At 39.0% G+C, this 14,020-nt stretch overlaps 12 non-coding genes across 12 annotated transcripts; 6 read left to right on the top strand and 6 right to left on the bottom strand.

The window, feature by feature from the left end:
- Positions 1–22: 22 nt before the first annotated feature.
- LOC137409531 (5S ribosomal RNA) lies at positions 23–141 on the bottom strand. The gene has a single exon (XR_010980745.1). It is a non-coding gene; the product is annotated as a 5S ribosomal RNA (ribosomal RNA).
- Positions 142–275: 134 nt separating this feature from the next.
- On the top strand, positions 276–394 carry LOC137409414 (5S ribosomal RNA). Its single transcript, XR_010980635.1, has one exon. It is a non-coding gene; the product is annotated as a 5S ribosomal RNA (ribosomal RNA).
- Positions 395–2,667: 2,273 nt separating this feature from the next.
- LOC137409155 (5S ribosomal RNA) lies at positions 2,668–2,786 on the bottom strand. Its single transcript, XR_010980395.1, has one exon. It is a non-coding gene; the product is annotated as a 5S ribosomal RNA (ribosomal RNA).
- A 134-nt stretch (positions 2,787–2,920) lies between these two features.
- Positions 2,921–3,039, top strand: LOC137409178 (5S ribosomal RNA). The gene has a single exon (XR_010980416.1). It is a non-coding gene; the product is annotated as a 5S ribosomal RNA (ribosomal RNA).
- Positions 3,040–5,294: 2,255 nt separating this feature from the next.
- On the bottom strand, positions 5,295–5,413 carry LOC137409529 (5S ribosomal RNA). The gene has a single exon (XR_010980744.1). It is a non-coding gene; the product is annotated as a 5S ribosomal RNA (ribosomal RNA).
- A 134-nt stretch (positions 5,414–5,547) lies between these two features.
- Positions 5,548–5,666, top strand: LOC137409402 (5S ribosomal RNA). Its single transcript, XR_010980624.1, has one exon. It is a non-coding gene; the product is annotated as a 5S ribosomal RNA (ribosomal RNA).
- Positions 5,667–7,765: 2,099 nt separating this feature from the next.
- LOC137409528 (5S ribosomal RNA) lies at positions 7,766–7,884 on the bottom strand. The gene has a single exon (XR_010980743.1). It is a non-coding gene; the product is annotated as a 5S ribosomal RNA (ribosomal RNA).
- Positions 7,885–8,018: 134 nt separating this feature from the next.
- Positions 8,019–8,137, top strand: LOC137409391 (5S ribosomal RNA). The gene has a single exon (XR_010980613.1). It is a non-coding gene; the product is annotated as a 5S ribosomal RNA (ribosomal RNA).
- Positions 8,138–10,285: 2,148 nt separating this feature from the next.
- LOC137409527 (5S ribosomal RNA) lies at positions 10,286–10,404 on the bottom strand. Its single transcript, XR_010980742.1, has one exon. It is a non-coding gene; the product is annotated as a 5S ribosomal RNA (ribosomal RNA).
- Positions 10,405–10,538: 134 nt separating this feature from the next.
- Positions 10,539–10,657, top strand: LOC137409379 (5S ribosomal RNA). The gene has a single exon (XR_010980602.1). It is a non-coding gene; the product is annotated as a 5S ribosomal RNA (ribosomal RNA).
- A 2,188-nt stretch (positions 10,658–12,845) lies between these two features.
- LOC137409526 (5S ribosomal RNA) lies at positions 12,846–12,964 on the bottom strand. The gene has a single exon (XR_010980741.1). It is a non-coding gene; the product is annotated as a 5S ribosomal RNA (ribosomal RNA).
- Positions 12,965–13,098: 134 nt separating this feature from the next.
- Positions 13,099–13,217, top strand: LOC137409367 (5S ribosomal RNA). Its single transcript, XR_010980591.1, has one exon. It is a non-coding gene; the product is annotated as a 5S ribosomal RNA (ribosomal RNA).
- The last annotated feature ends 803 nt before the right edge of the window (positions 13,218–14,020 follow it).

Here is a 14,020-nt window from a genome sequence, read left to right as displayed (position 1 = left end):
CAAGATGTAAAAATAAATAAAAAGTCTACAGCACCCGGTATTCCCAGGCGGTCACCCATCCAAGTACTAACCGGGCTCGACGTTGCTTAGCTTCAGTGATCGGACGAGAACTGGCGTTTTCAACGTGATATGGCCGTAGACACTGATGCGCTCTTCGAGACACGCTATTAACGCAGAGTTATAATAATGCTCACCAAGCCGTGACTATATTGTCCAATGGGCGTTCGCTGATTATTGCCACGTTTCTCATTAGCGTCTGTTGAAGCTTACTAAATGTCTACGGCCATATCACGTTGAAAACGCCAGTTCTCGTCCGATCACTGAAGCTAAGCAACGTCGAGCCCGGTTAGTACTTGGATGGGTGACCGCCTGGGAATACCGGGTGCTGTAGACCTTTAGTTTTTATCAAAATTATACTAATTTAGAATTTTCAAGCTTCTTTAATTCACTCTATCTCTTGATATAGAATAAAAAATCATTTCCGCTTGAAAGTCTTTTAATTCGCTCTATCTCTTGATGTAAAATAAAAAATCATTTTCGCTTGAAAGTCTTTTAATTCGCTCTATCTCTTGATGTAAAATAAAAAATCATTTCCATTTAAAAGTCTTTTAATTCGCTCTATCTCTTGATTTAAAACAAAAAATCATTTCCATTTAAAAGTCTCTTAATTCGCTCTATCTCTTGATATAAAATAAAAAATCATTTCCATTTAAAAGTCTTTTAATTCGCTCTATCTTTTGATATAAACTAGAAAATCATTTCCATTTAAAAGTCTTTTAATTCGCTCTATCTTTTGATGTAAAATAAAAAATCATTTCCATTTAAAAGTCTTTTAATTCGCTCTATCTTTTGATATAAAATAAAAAATCATTTCCATTTAAAAGTCTTTTAATTCGCTCTATCTTTTGATATAAAATAAAAAATCATTTCCATTCAAAGGTTTTAGCCGAAACTGGATAATATGAATATTATTAGTACTTGATGCTATCCGGCTAGCTTCAATCTCCTCATCTTCACCAGCCATGCGCCGCTGCTACCCGTGTATTTTAAAGAGGATATAATTTCGATTCGTTTTCATTTTGCGCGGCGTAATAGCTCAAGAAACTCGTGTTAAGATTTCCTTTTAATTGCGCAACTCGTATGTCGGCGTTACGAGTTTACCTAAAAGCTAAAATAAATAACTAAATGAAACTCGACTCGGCCTTTCGCCGCAAAATACGCATTCTCGTAATGTAAACTCGAGCGATCGTCTTCGATCGTGATGAAACAAAACCGTACTCGCGGATGCGTAAAAGTCTAAAAGGTATATTGTGTCAAAAAGTTTCGAAACGAATTACAAACCGGAACGTGGAATCTACGTTACGACCGCAACTAAGTTCGGTGATGAGCGCGGGCCAGCGCGTAGCTAAGGTTGCTCCATCAGTTTTTATCTTTGCGGAACTATCTCTAGCGAAAAGCCTACTTTCGCGTAAGGTCATTTCCACGCAATTATAATTATTTAAAAGGAAAATATTTACCGTAGTTTTCAAAATGCTGACGAAATAATCTAAAGCGCGTGAAGCGGCGGTAACGAGCCTGCAACCTTCGTACGAACGGGCGAGATCTTGAACGCTATGCGTTTAGCCAAAGAGTGAACGAGTCGAATATTATCGAGCGCGAACAACCACGCCGTCGAAGTATGAGAGTACACACGACTCCTAATTTGCACAATATCAACGATTCGTTTGAGCCGGGAATATTCGTTACGCAATGGCAAAGTTTTAAGCTATGCGTTCGAAGTAACTCGATAGCTTTTCATAGCTAATGAGCGAGCTGGACGAATAACCGGCAGCGCGATTGACCGCTCTTTCAAATATTGAGAGAGCGAACGAATCCTAGTTTACATGGTACGCATGAATGTTTCGTTGCAGCGCGATTAACCGCTCTTTCAGATGTTGAGAGAGCAAACGAATCCTAATTTACACGTGTATATAGTAGACGTACTACGATTGTTTCGTTAGGAGTTGAAGCTACTCGCGCGGCGGTCGAACGCGAGCGTACTCGTTTGGAGGCTATTACACCATTTCTAAAGCATCGCTTTATTTGGTTCGACGTGAACATCTTTTTAACACACCTGTTCGCGTAAGTAAAAGCTTTCTATGTAGGGCTGTTTTCTTTCGAACTCGTAGATGAGAAGAACAAGCCAAAGAACGGCGCTTACTACTCACCTGTCTTTACACGCGTAGACATTAGATAGCCGGTAAACTAATAAGATCTACGATAGCGCGTCACTTTATGTCGAGAAAAAGTAACAAACTTCCTTTAAAAGAGATTTCTTCGGATTAAAAGTGAGAATATGTTATTTTTATGTTGAGATCGGATGCTGCAACAGTTTTCGTTATACACGAGTAGAGTACATCCTTCGACTACAAAAAGTGTCGCGCTTTAATTGATCACGCTTGCCAGAAGGGTTTTGACGCGGAAATGCAGCAGCAAAGTTATATATACTGTTACACACTACACGTACGTAGTACATAGTACATAGTACATAGTATATGTATATATATATAACGCATACGTAGTACATGTTCATGTACATGAACATGTACATGTACATGTACATGTACATGTAGATGAAGATAGCGCGAAGATCGCGATGAAGATAGCAAGATGTAAAAATAAATAAAAAGTCTACAGCACCCGGTATTCCCAGGCGGTCACCCATCCAAGTACTAACCGGGCTCGACGTTGCTTAGCTTCAATGATCGGACGAGAACTGGCGTTTTCAACGTGATATGGCCGTAGACACTGATGCGCTCTTCGAGACACGCTATTAACGCAGAGTTATAATAATGCTCACCAAGCCGTGACTATATTGTCCAATGGGCGTTCGCTGATTATTGCCACGTTTCTCATTAGCGTCTGTTGAAGCTTACTAAATGTCTACGGCCATATCACGTTGAAAACGCCAGTTCTCGTCCGATCACTGAAGCTAAGCAACGTCGAGCCCGGTTAGTGCTTGGATGGGTGACCGCCTGGGAATACCGGGTGCTGTAGACCTTTAGTTTTTATCAAAATTATACTAATTTAGAATTTTCAAGCTTCTTTAATTCACTCTATCTCTTGATATAGAATAAAAAATCATTTCCGCTTGAAAGTCTTTTAATTCGCTCTATCTCTTGATGTAAAATAAAAAATCATTTTCGCTTGAAAGTCTTTTAATCCGCTCTATCTCTTGATGTAAAATAAAAAATCATTTCCATTTAAAAGTCTTTTAATTCGCTCTATCTCTTGATTTAAAACAAAAAATCATTTCCATTTAAAAGTCTCTTAATTCGCTCTATCTCTTGATATAAAATAAAAAATCATTTCCATTTAAAAGTCTTTTAATTCGCTCTATCTTTTGATATAAACTAGAAAATCATTTCCATTTAAAAGTCTTTTAATTCGCTCTATCTTTTGATGTAAAATAAAAAATCATTTCCATTTAAAAGTCTTTTAATTCGCTCTATCTTTTGATATAAAATAAAAAATCATTTCCATTTAAAAGTCTTTTAATTCGCTCTATCTTTTGATATAAAATAAAAAATCATTTCCATTCAAAGGTTTTAGCCGAAACTGGATAATATGAATATTATTAGTACTTGATGCTATCCGGCTAGCTTCAATCTCCTCATCTTCACCAGCCATGCGCCGCTGCTACCCGTGTATTTTAAAGAGGATATAATTTCGATTCGTTTTCATTTTGCGCGGCGTAATAGCTCAAGAAACTCGTGTTAAGATTTCCTTTTAATTGCGCAACTCGTATGTCGGCGTTACGAGTTTACCTAAAAGCTAAAATAAATAACTAAATGAAACTCGACTCGGCCTTTCGCCGCAAAATACGCATTCTCGTAATGTAAACTCGAGCGATCGTCTTCGATCGTGATGAAACAAAACCGTACTCGCGGATGCGTAAAAGTCTAAAAGGTATATTGTGTCAAAAAGTTTCGAAACGAATTACAAACCGGAACGTGGAATCTACGTTACGACGGCAACTAAGTTCGGTGATGAGCGCGGGCCAGCGCGTAGCTAAGGTTGCTCCATCAGTTTTTATCTTTGCGGAACTATCTCTAGCGAAAAGCCTACTTTCGCGTAAGGTCATTTCAACGCAATTATAATTATTTAAAAGGAAAATATTTACCGTAGTTTTCAAAATGCTGACGAAATAATCTAAAGCGCGTGAAGCGGCGGTAACGAGCCTGCAACCTTCGTACGAACGGGCGAGATCTTGAACGCTATGCGTTTAGCCAAAGAGTGAACGAGTCGAATATTATCGAGCGCGAACAACCACGCCGTCGAAGTATGAGAGTACACACGACTCCTAATTTGCACAATATCAACGATTCGTTTGAGCCGGGAATATTCGTTACGCAATGGCAAAGTTTTAAGCTATGCGTTCGAAGTAACTCGATAGCTTTTCATAGCTAATGAGCGAGCTGGACGAATAACCGGCAGCGCGATTGACCGCTCTTTCAAATATTGAGAGAGCGAACGAATCCTAGTTTACATGGTACGCATGAATGTTTCGTTGCAGCGCGATTAACCGCTCTTTCAGATGTTGAGAGAGCAAACGAATCCTAATTTACACGTGTATATAGTAGACGTACTACGATTGTTTCGTTAGGAGTTGAAGCTACTCGCGCGGCGGTCGAACGCGAGCGTACTCGTTTGGAGGCTATTACACCATTTCTAAAGCATCGCTTTATTTGGTTCGACGTGAACATCTTTTTAACACACCTGTTCGCGTAAGTAAAAGCTTTCTATGTAGGGCTGTTTTCTTTCGAACTCGTAGATGAGAAGAACAAGCCAAAGAACGGCGCTTACTACTCACCTGTCTTTACACGCGTAGACATTAGATAGCCGGTAAACTAATAAGATCTACGATAGCGCGTCACTTTATGTCGAGAAAAAGTAACAAACTTCCTTTAAAAGAGATTTCTTCGGATTAAAAGTGAGAATATGTTATTTTTATGTTGAGATCGGACGCTGCAACAGTTTTCGTTATACACGAGTAGAGTACATCCTTCGACTACAAAAAGTGTCGCGCTTTAATTGATCACGCTTGCCAGAAGGGTTTTGACGCGGAAATGCAGCAGCAAAGTTATATATACTGTTACACACTACACGTACGTAGTACATAGTACATAGTACATAGTATATGTATATATATATAACGCATACGTAGTACATGAACATGTACATGTACATGTACATGTAGATGAAGATAGCGCGAAGATCGCGATGAAGATAGCAAGATGTAAAAATAAATAAAAAGTCTACAGCACCCGGTATTCCCAGGCGGTCACCCATCCAAGTACTAACCGGGCTCGACGTTGCTTAGCTTCAGTGATCGGACGAGAACTGGCGTTTTCAACGTGATATGGCCGTAGACACTGATGCGCTCTTCGAGACACGCTATTAACGCAGAGTTATAATAATGCTCACCAAGCCGTGACTATATTGTCCAATGGGCGTTCGCTGATTATTGCCACGTTTCTCATTAGCGTCTGTTGAAGCTTACTAAATGTCTACGGCCATATCACGTTGAAAACGCCAGTTCTCGTCCGATCACTGAAGCTAAGCAACGTCGAGCCCGGTTAGTACTTGGATGGGTGACCGCCTGGGAATACCGGGTGCTGTAGACCTTTAGTTTTTATCAAAATTATACTAATTTAGAATTTTCAAGCTTCTTTAATTCACTCTATCTCTTGATATAGAATAAAAAATCATTTCCGCTTGAAAGTCTTTTAATTCACTCTATCTCTTGATATAAAATAAAAAATCACTTCCATTTAAAAGTCTTTTAATTCGCTCTATCTTTTGATATAAAATAAAAAATCATTTCCATTTAAAAGTCTTTTAATTCGCTCTATCTTTTGATATAAAATAAAAAATCATTTCCATTTAAAAGTCTTTTAATTCGCTCTATCTTTTGATATAAAACAAAAAATCATTTCCATTTAAAAGTCTTTTAATTCGCTCTATCTTTTGATATGAAATAAAAAATCATTTCTATTCAAAGGTTTTAGCCGAAACTGGATAATATGAATATTATTAGTACTTGATGCTATCCGGCTAGCTTCAATCTCCTCATCTTCACCAGCCATGCGCCGCTGCTACCCGTGTATTTTAAAGAGGATATAATTTCGATTTGTTTTCATTTTGCGCGGCGTAATAGCTCAAGAAACTCGTGTTAAGATTTCCTTTTAATTGCGCAACTCGTATGTCGGCGTTACGAGTTTACCTAAAAGCTAAAATAAATAACTAAACGAAACTCGACTCGGCCTTTCGCCGCAAAATACGCATTCTCGTAATGTAAACTCGAGCGATCGTCTTCGATCGTGATGAAACAAAACCGTACTCGCGGATGCGTAAAAGTCTAAAAGGTATATTGTGTCAAAAAGTTTCGAAACGAATTACAAACCGGAACGTGGAATCTACGTTACGACCGCAACTAAGTTCGGTGATGAGCGCGGGCCAGCGCGTAGCTAAGGTTGCTCCATCAGTTTTTATCTTTGCGGAACTATCTCTAGCGAAAAGCCTACTTTCGCGTAAGGTCATTTCCACGCAATTATAATTATTTAAAAGGAAAATATTTACCGTAGTTTTCAAAATGCTGACGAAATAATCTAAAGCGCGTGAAGCGGCGGTAACGAGCCTGCAACCTTCGTACGAACGGGCGAGATCTTGAACGCTATGCGTTTAGCCAAAGAGTGAACGAGTCGAATATTATCGAGCGCGAACAACCACGCCGTCGAAGTATGAGAGTACACATGACTCCTAATTTGCACAATATCAACGATTCGTTTGAGCCGGGAATATTCGTTACGCAATGGCAAAGTTTTAAGCTATGCGTTCGAAGTAACTCGATAGCTTTTCATAGCTAATGAGCGAGCTGGACGAATAACCGGCAGCGCGATTGACCGCTCTTTCAAATATTGAGAGAGCGAACAAATCCTAGTTTACATGGTACGCATGAATGTTTCGTTGCAGCGCGATTAACCGCTCTTTCAGATGTTGAGAGAGCAAACGAATCCTAATTTACACGTGTATATAGTAGACGTACTACGATTGTTTCGTTAGGAGTTGAAGCTACTCGCGCGGCGGTCGAACGCGAGCGTACTCGTTTGGAGGCTATTACACCATTTCTAAAGCATCGCTTTATTTGGTTCGACGTGAACATCTTTTTAACACACCTGTTCGCGTAAGTAAAAGCTTTCTATGTAGGGCTGTTTTCTTTCGAACTCGTAGATGAGAAGAACAAGCCAAAGAACGGCGCTTACTACTCACCTGTCTTTACACGCGTAGACATTAGATAGCCGGTAAACTAATAAGATCTACGATAGCGCGTCACTTTATGTCGAGAAAAAGTAACAAACTTCCTTTAAAAGAGATTTCTTCGGATTAAAAGTGAGAATATGTTATTTTTATGTTGAGATCGGACGCTGCAACAGTTTTCGTTATACACGAGTAGAGTACATCCTTCGACTACAAAAAGTGTCGCGCTTTAATTGATCACGCTTGCCAGAAGGGTTTTGACGCGGAAATGCAGCAGCAAAGTTATATATACTGTTACACACTACACGTACGTAGTACATAGTACATAGTACATAGTATATGTATATATATATAACGCATACGTAGTACATGTTCATGTACATGAACATGTACATGTACATGTACATGTAGATGAAGATAGCGCGAAGATCGCGATGAAGATAGCAAGATGTAAAAATAAATAAAAAGTCTACAGCACCCGGTATTCCCAGGCGGTCACCCATCCAAGTACTAACCGGGCTCGACGTTGCTTAGCTTCAGTGATCGGACGAGAACTGGCGTTTTCAACGTGATATGGCCGTAGACACTGATGCGCTCTTCGAGACACGCTATTAACGCAGAGTTATAATAATGCTCACCAAGCCGTGACTATATTGTCCAATGGGCGTTCGCTGATTATTGCCACGTTTCTCATTAGCGTCTGTTGAAGCTTACTAAATGTCTACGGCCATATCACGTTGAAAACGCCAGTTCTCGTCCGATCACTGAAGCTAAGCAACGTCGAGCCCGGTTAGTACTTGGATGGGTGACCGCCTGGGAATACCGGGTGCTGTAGACCTTTAGTTTTTATCAAAATTATACTAATTTAGAATTTTCAAGCTTCTTTAATTCACTCTATCTCTTGATATAGAATAAAAAATCATTTCCGCTTGAAAGTCTTTTAATTCGCTCTATCTCTTGATGTAAAATAAAAAATCATTTCCGCTTGAAAGTCTTTTAATTCGCTCTATCTCTTGATGTAAAATAAAAAATCATTTCCATTTAAAAGTTTTTTAATTCGCTCTATCTCTTGATTTAAAACAAAAAATCATTTCCATTTAAAAGTCTCTTAATTCGCTCTATCTCTTGATATAAAATAAAAAATCATTTCCATTTAAAAGTCTTTTAATTCGCTCTATCTTTTGATATAAAATAAAAAATCATTTCCATTTAAAAGTCTTTTAATTCGCTCTATCTTTTGATATAAAATAAAAAATCATTTCCATTCAAAGGTTTTACCCGAAACTGGATAATATGAATATTATTAGTACTTGATGCTATCCGGCTAGCTTCAATCTCCTCATCTTCACCAGCCATGCGCCGCTGCTACCCGTGTATTTTAAAGAGGATATAATTTCGATTCGTTTTCATTTTGCGCGGCGTAATAGCTCAAGAAACTCGTGTTAAGATTTCCTTTTAATTGCGCAACTCGTATGTCGGCGTTACGAGTTTACCTAAAAGCTAAAATAAATAACTAAATGAAACTCGACTCGGCCTTTCGCCGCAAAATACGCATTCTCGTAATGTAAACTCGAGCGATCGTCTTCGATCGTGATGAAACAAAACCGTACTCGCGGATGCGTAAAAGTCTAAAAGGTATATTGTGTCAAAAAGTTTCGAAACGAATTACAAACCGGAACGTGGAATCTACGTTACGACGGCAACTAAGTTCGGTGATGAGCGCGGGCCAGCGCGTAGCTAAAGTTGCTCCATCAGTTTTTATCTTTGCGGAACTATCTCTAGCGAAAAGCCTACTTTCGCGTAAGGTCATTTCCACGCAATTATAATTATTTAAAAGGAAAATATTTACCGTAGTTTTCAAAATGCTGACGAAATAATCTAAAGCGCGTGAAGCGGCGGTAACGAGCCTGCAACCTTCGTACGAACGGGCGAGATCTTGAACGCTATGCGTTTAGCCAATGAGTGAACGAGTCGAATATTATCGAGCGCGAACAACCACGCCATCGAAGTATGAGAGTACACACGACTCCTAATTTGCACAATATCAACGATTCGTTTGAGCCGGGAATATTCGTTACGCAATGGCAAAGTTTTAAGCTATACGTTCGAAGTAACTCGATAGCTTTTCATAGCTAATGAGCGAGCTGGACGAATAACCGGCAGCGCGATTGACCGCTCTTTCAAATATTGAGAGAGCGAACGAATCCTAATTTACATGGTACGCATGAATGTTTCGTTGCAGCGCGATTAACCGCTCTTTCAGATGTTGAGAGAGCAAACGAATCCTAATTTACACGTGTATATAGTAGACGTACTACGATTGTTTCGTTAGGAGTTGAAGCTACTCGCGCGGCGGTCGAACGCGAGCGTACTCGTTTGGAGGCTATTACACCATTTCTAAAGCATCGCTTTATTTGGTTCGACGTGAACATCTTTTTAACACACCTGTTCGCGTAAGTAAAAGCTTTCTATGTAGGGCTGTTTTCTTTCGAACTCGTAGATGAGAAGAACAAGCCAAAGAACGGCGCTTACTACTCACCTGTCTTTACACGCGTAGACATTAGATAGCCGGTAAACTAATAAGATCTACGATAGCGCGTCACTTTATGTCGAGAAAAAGTAACAAACTTCCTTTAAAAGAGATTTCTTCGGATTAAAAGTGAGAATATGTTATTTTTATGTTGAGATCGGACGCTGCAACAGTTTTCGTTATACACGAGTAGAGTACATCCTTCGACTACAAAAAGTGTCGCGCTTTAATTGATCACGCTTGCCAGAAGGGTTTTGACGCGGAAATGCAGCAGCAAAGTTATATATACTGTTACACACTACACGTACGTAGTACATAGTACATAGTATATGTATATATATATAACGCATACGTAGTACATGTTCATGTACATGAACATGTACATGTACATGTACATGTAGATGAAGATAGCGCGAAGATCGCGATGAAGATAGCAAGATGTAAAAATAAATAAAAAGTCTACAGCACCCGGTATTCCCAGGCGGTCACCCATCCAAGTACTAACCGGGCTCGACGTTGCTTAGCTTCAGTGATCGGACGAGAACTGGCGTTTTCAACGTGATATGGCCGTAGACACTGATGCGCTCTTCGAGACACGCTATTAACGCAGAGTTATAATAATGCTCACCAAGCCGTGACTATATTGTCCAATGGGCGTTCGCTGATTATTGCCACGTTTCTCATTAGCGTCTGTTGAAGCTTACTAAATGTCTACGGCCATATCACGTTGAAAACGCCAGTTCTCGTCCGATCACTGAAGCTAAGCAACGTCGAGCCCGGTTAGTACTTGGATGGGTGACCGCCTGGGAATACCGGGTGCTGTAGACCTTTAGTTTTTATCAAAATTATACTAATTTAGAATTTTCAAGCTTCTTTAATTCACTCTATCTCTTGATATAGAATAAAAAATCATTTCCGCTTGAAAGTCTTTTAATTCGCTCTATCTCTTGATGTAAAATAAAAAATCATTTCCGCTTGAAAGTCTTTTAATTCGCTCTATCTCTTGATGTAAAATAAAAAATCATTTCCATTTAAAAGTCTTTTAATTCGCTCTATCTCTTGATTTAAAACAAAAAATCATTCCCATTTAAAAGTCTCTTAATTCGCTCTATCTCTTGATATAAATTAAAAAATCATTTCCATTTAAAAGTCTTTTAATTCGCTCTATCTTTTGATATAAAAAATCATTTCCATTTAAAAGTCTTTTAATTCGCTCTATCTTTTGATATAAAATAAAAAATCATTTCCATTTAAAAGTCTTTTAATTCGCTCTATCTTTTGATATAAAATAAAAAATCATTTCCATTCAAAGGTTTTAGCCGAAACTGGATAATATGAATATTATTAGTACTTGATGCTATCCGGCTAGCTTCAATCTCCTCATCTTCACCAGCCATGCGCCGCTGCTACCCGTGTATTTTAAAGAGGATATAATTTCGATTCGTTTTCATTTTGCGCGGCGTAATAGCTCAAGAAACTCGCGTTAAGATTTCCTTTTAATTGCGCAACTCGTATGTCGGCGTTACGAGTTTACCTAAAAGCTAAAATAAATAACTAAACGAAACTCGACTCGGCCTTACGCCGCAAAATACGCATTCTCGTAATGTAAACTCGAGCGATCGTCTTCGGTCGTGATGAAACAAAACCGTACTCGCGGATGCGTAAAAGTCTAAAAGGTAAATTGTGTCAAAAAGTTTCGAAACGAATTACAAACCGAAACGTGGAATCTACGTTACGACGGCAACTAAGTTCGGTGATGAGCGCGGGCCAGCGCGTAGCTAAGGTTGCTCCATCAGTTTTTATCTTTGCGGAAATATCTCTAGCGAAAAGCCTACTTTCGCGTAAGGTCATTTCCACGCAATTATAATTATTTAAAAGGAAAATATTTACCGTAGTTTTCAAAATGCTGACGAAATAATCTAAAGCGCGTGAAGCGGCGGTAACGAGCCTGCAACCTTCGTACGAATCGGCGAGATCTTGAACGCTATGCGTTTAGCCAATGAGTGAACGAGTCGAATATTATCGAGCGCGAACAACCACGCCGTCGAAGTATGAGAGTACACACGACTCCTAATTTGCACAATTTCAACGATTCGTTTGAGCCGGGAATATTCGTTACGCAATGGCAAAGTTTTAAGCTATGCGTTCGAAGTAACTCGATAGCTTTTCATAGCTAATGAGCGAGCTGGACGAATAACCGGCAGCGCGATTGACCGCTCTTTCAAATATTGAGAGAGCGAATGAATCCTAGTTTACATGGTACGCATGAATGTTTCGTTGCAGCGCGATTAACCGCTCTTTCAGATGTTGAGAGAGCAAACGAATCCTAATTTACACGTGTATATAGTAGACGTACTACGATTGTTTCGTTAGGAGTTGAAGCTACTCGCGCGGCGGTCGAACGCGAGCGTACTCGTTTGGAGGCTATTACACCATTTCTAAAGCATCGCTTTATTTGGTTCGACGTGAACATCTTTTTAACACACCTGTTCGCGTAAGTAAAAGCTTTCTATGTAGGGCTGTTTTCTTTCGAACTCGTAGATGAGAAGAACAAGCCAAAGAACGGCGCTTACTACTCACCTGTCTTTACACGCGTAGACATTAGATAGCCGGTAAACTAATAAGATCTACGATAGCGCGTCACTTTATGTCGAGAAAAAGTAACAAACTTCCTTTAAAAGAGATTTCTTCGGATTAAAAGTGAGAATATGTTATTTTTATGTTGAGATCGGATGCTGCAACAGTTTTCGTTATACACGAGTAGAGTACATCCTTCGACTACAAAAAGTGTCGCGCTTTAATTGATCACGCTTGCCAGAAGGGTTTTGACGCGGAAATGCAGCAGCAAAGTTATATATACTGTTACACACTACACGTACGTAGTACATAGTACATAGTACATAGTATATGTATATATATATAGCGCATACGTAGTACATGAACATGTACATGTACATGTAGATGAAGATAGCGCGAAGATCGCGATGAAGATAGCAAGATGTAAAAATAAATAAAAAGTCTACAGCACCCGGTATTCCCAGGCGGTCACCCATCCAAGTACTAACCGGGCTCGACGTTGCTTAGCTTCAGTGATCGGACGAGAACTGGCGTTTTCAACGTGATATGGCCGTAGACACTGATGCGCTCTTCGAGACACGCTATTAACGCAGAGTTATAATAATGCTCACCAAGCCGTGACTATATTGTCCAATGGGCGTTCGCTGATTATTGCCACGTTTCTCATTAGCGTCTGTTGAAGCTTACTAAATGTCTACGGCCATATCACGTTGAAAACGCCAGTTCTCGTCCGATCACTGAAGCTAAGCAACGTCGAGCCCGGTTAGTACTTGGATGGGTGACCGCCTGGGAATACCGGGTGCTGTAGACCTTTAGTTTTTATCAAAATTATACTAATTTAGAATTTTCCAGCTTCTTTAATTCACTCTATCTCTTGATATAGAATAAAAAATCATTTCCGCTTGAAAGTCTTTTAATTCGCTCTATCTCTTGATGTAAAATAAAAAATCATTTCCGCTTGAAAGTCTTTTAATTCGCTCTATCTCTTGATGTAAAATAAAAAATCATTTCCATTTAAAAGTCTTTTAATTCGCTCTATCTCTTGATTTAAAACAAAAAATCATTTCCATTTAAAAGTCTCTTAATTCGCTCTATCTCTTGATATAAAATAAAAAATCATTTCCATTTAAAAGTCTTTTAATTCGCTCTATCTTTTGATATAAAATAAAAAATCATTTCCATTTAAAAGTCTTTTAATTCGCTCTATCTTTTGATATAAAATAAAAAATCATTTCCATTCAAAGGTTTTAGCCGAAACTGGATAATATGAATATTATTAGTACTTGATGCTATCCGGCTAGCTTCAATCTCCTCATCTTCACCAGCCATGCGCCGCTGCTACCCGTGTATTTTAAAGAGGATATAATTTCGATTCGTTTTCATTTTGCGCGGCGTAATAGCTCAAGAAACTCGTGTTAAGATTTCCTTTTAATTGCGCAACTCGTATGTCGGCGTTACGAGTTTACCTAAAAGCTAAAATAAATAACTAAATGAAACTCGACTCGGCCTTTCGCCGCAAAATACGCATTCTCGTAATGTAAACTCGAGCGATCGTCTTCGATCGTGATGAAACAAAACCGTACTCGCGGATGCGTAAAAGTCTAAAAGGTATAT

This window comes from Watersipora subatra, chromosome 11 (genome assembly GCF_963576615.1).
Source record: "Watersipora subatra chromosome 11, tzWatSuba1.1, whole genome shotgun sequence".
In the NCBI taxonomy this organism is placed as follows: Eukaryota; Metazoa; Bryozoa; class Gymnolaemata; order Cheilostomatida; family Watersiporidae; genus Watersipora; species Watersipora subatra.
The sequence above is the reverse complement of the archived record's forward strand: the minus strand, read 5'-3'. Positions and strand labels throughout refer to the sequence as shown.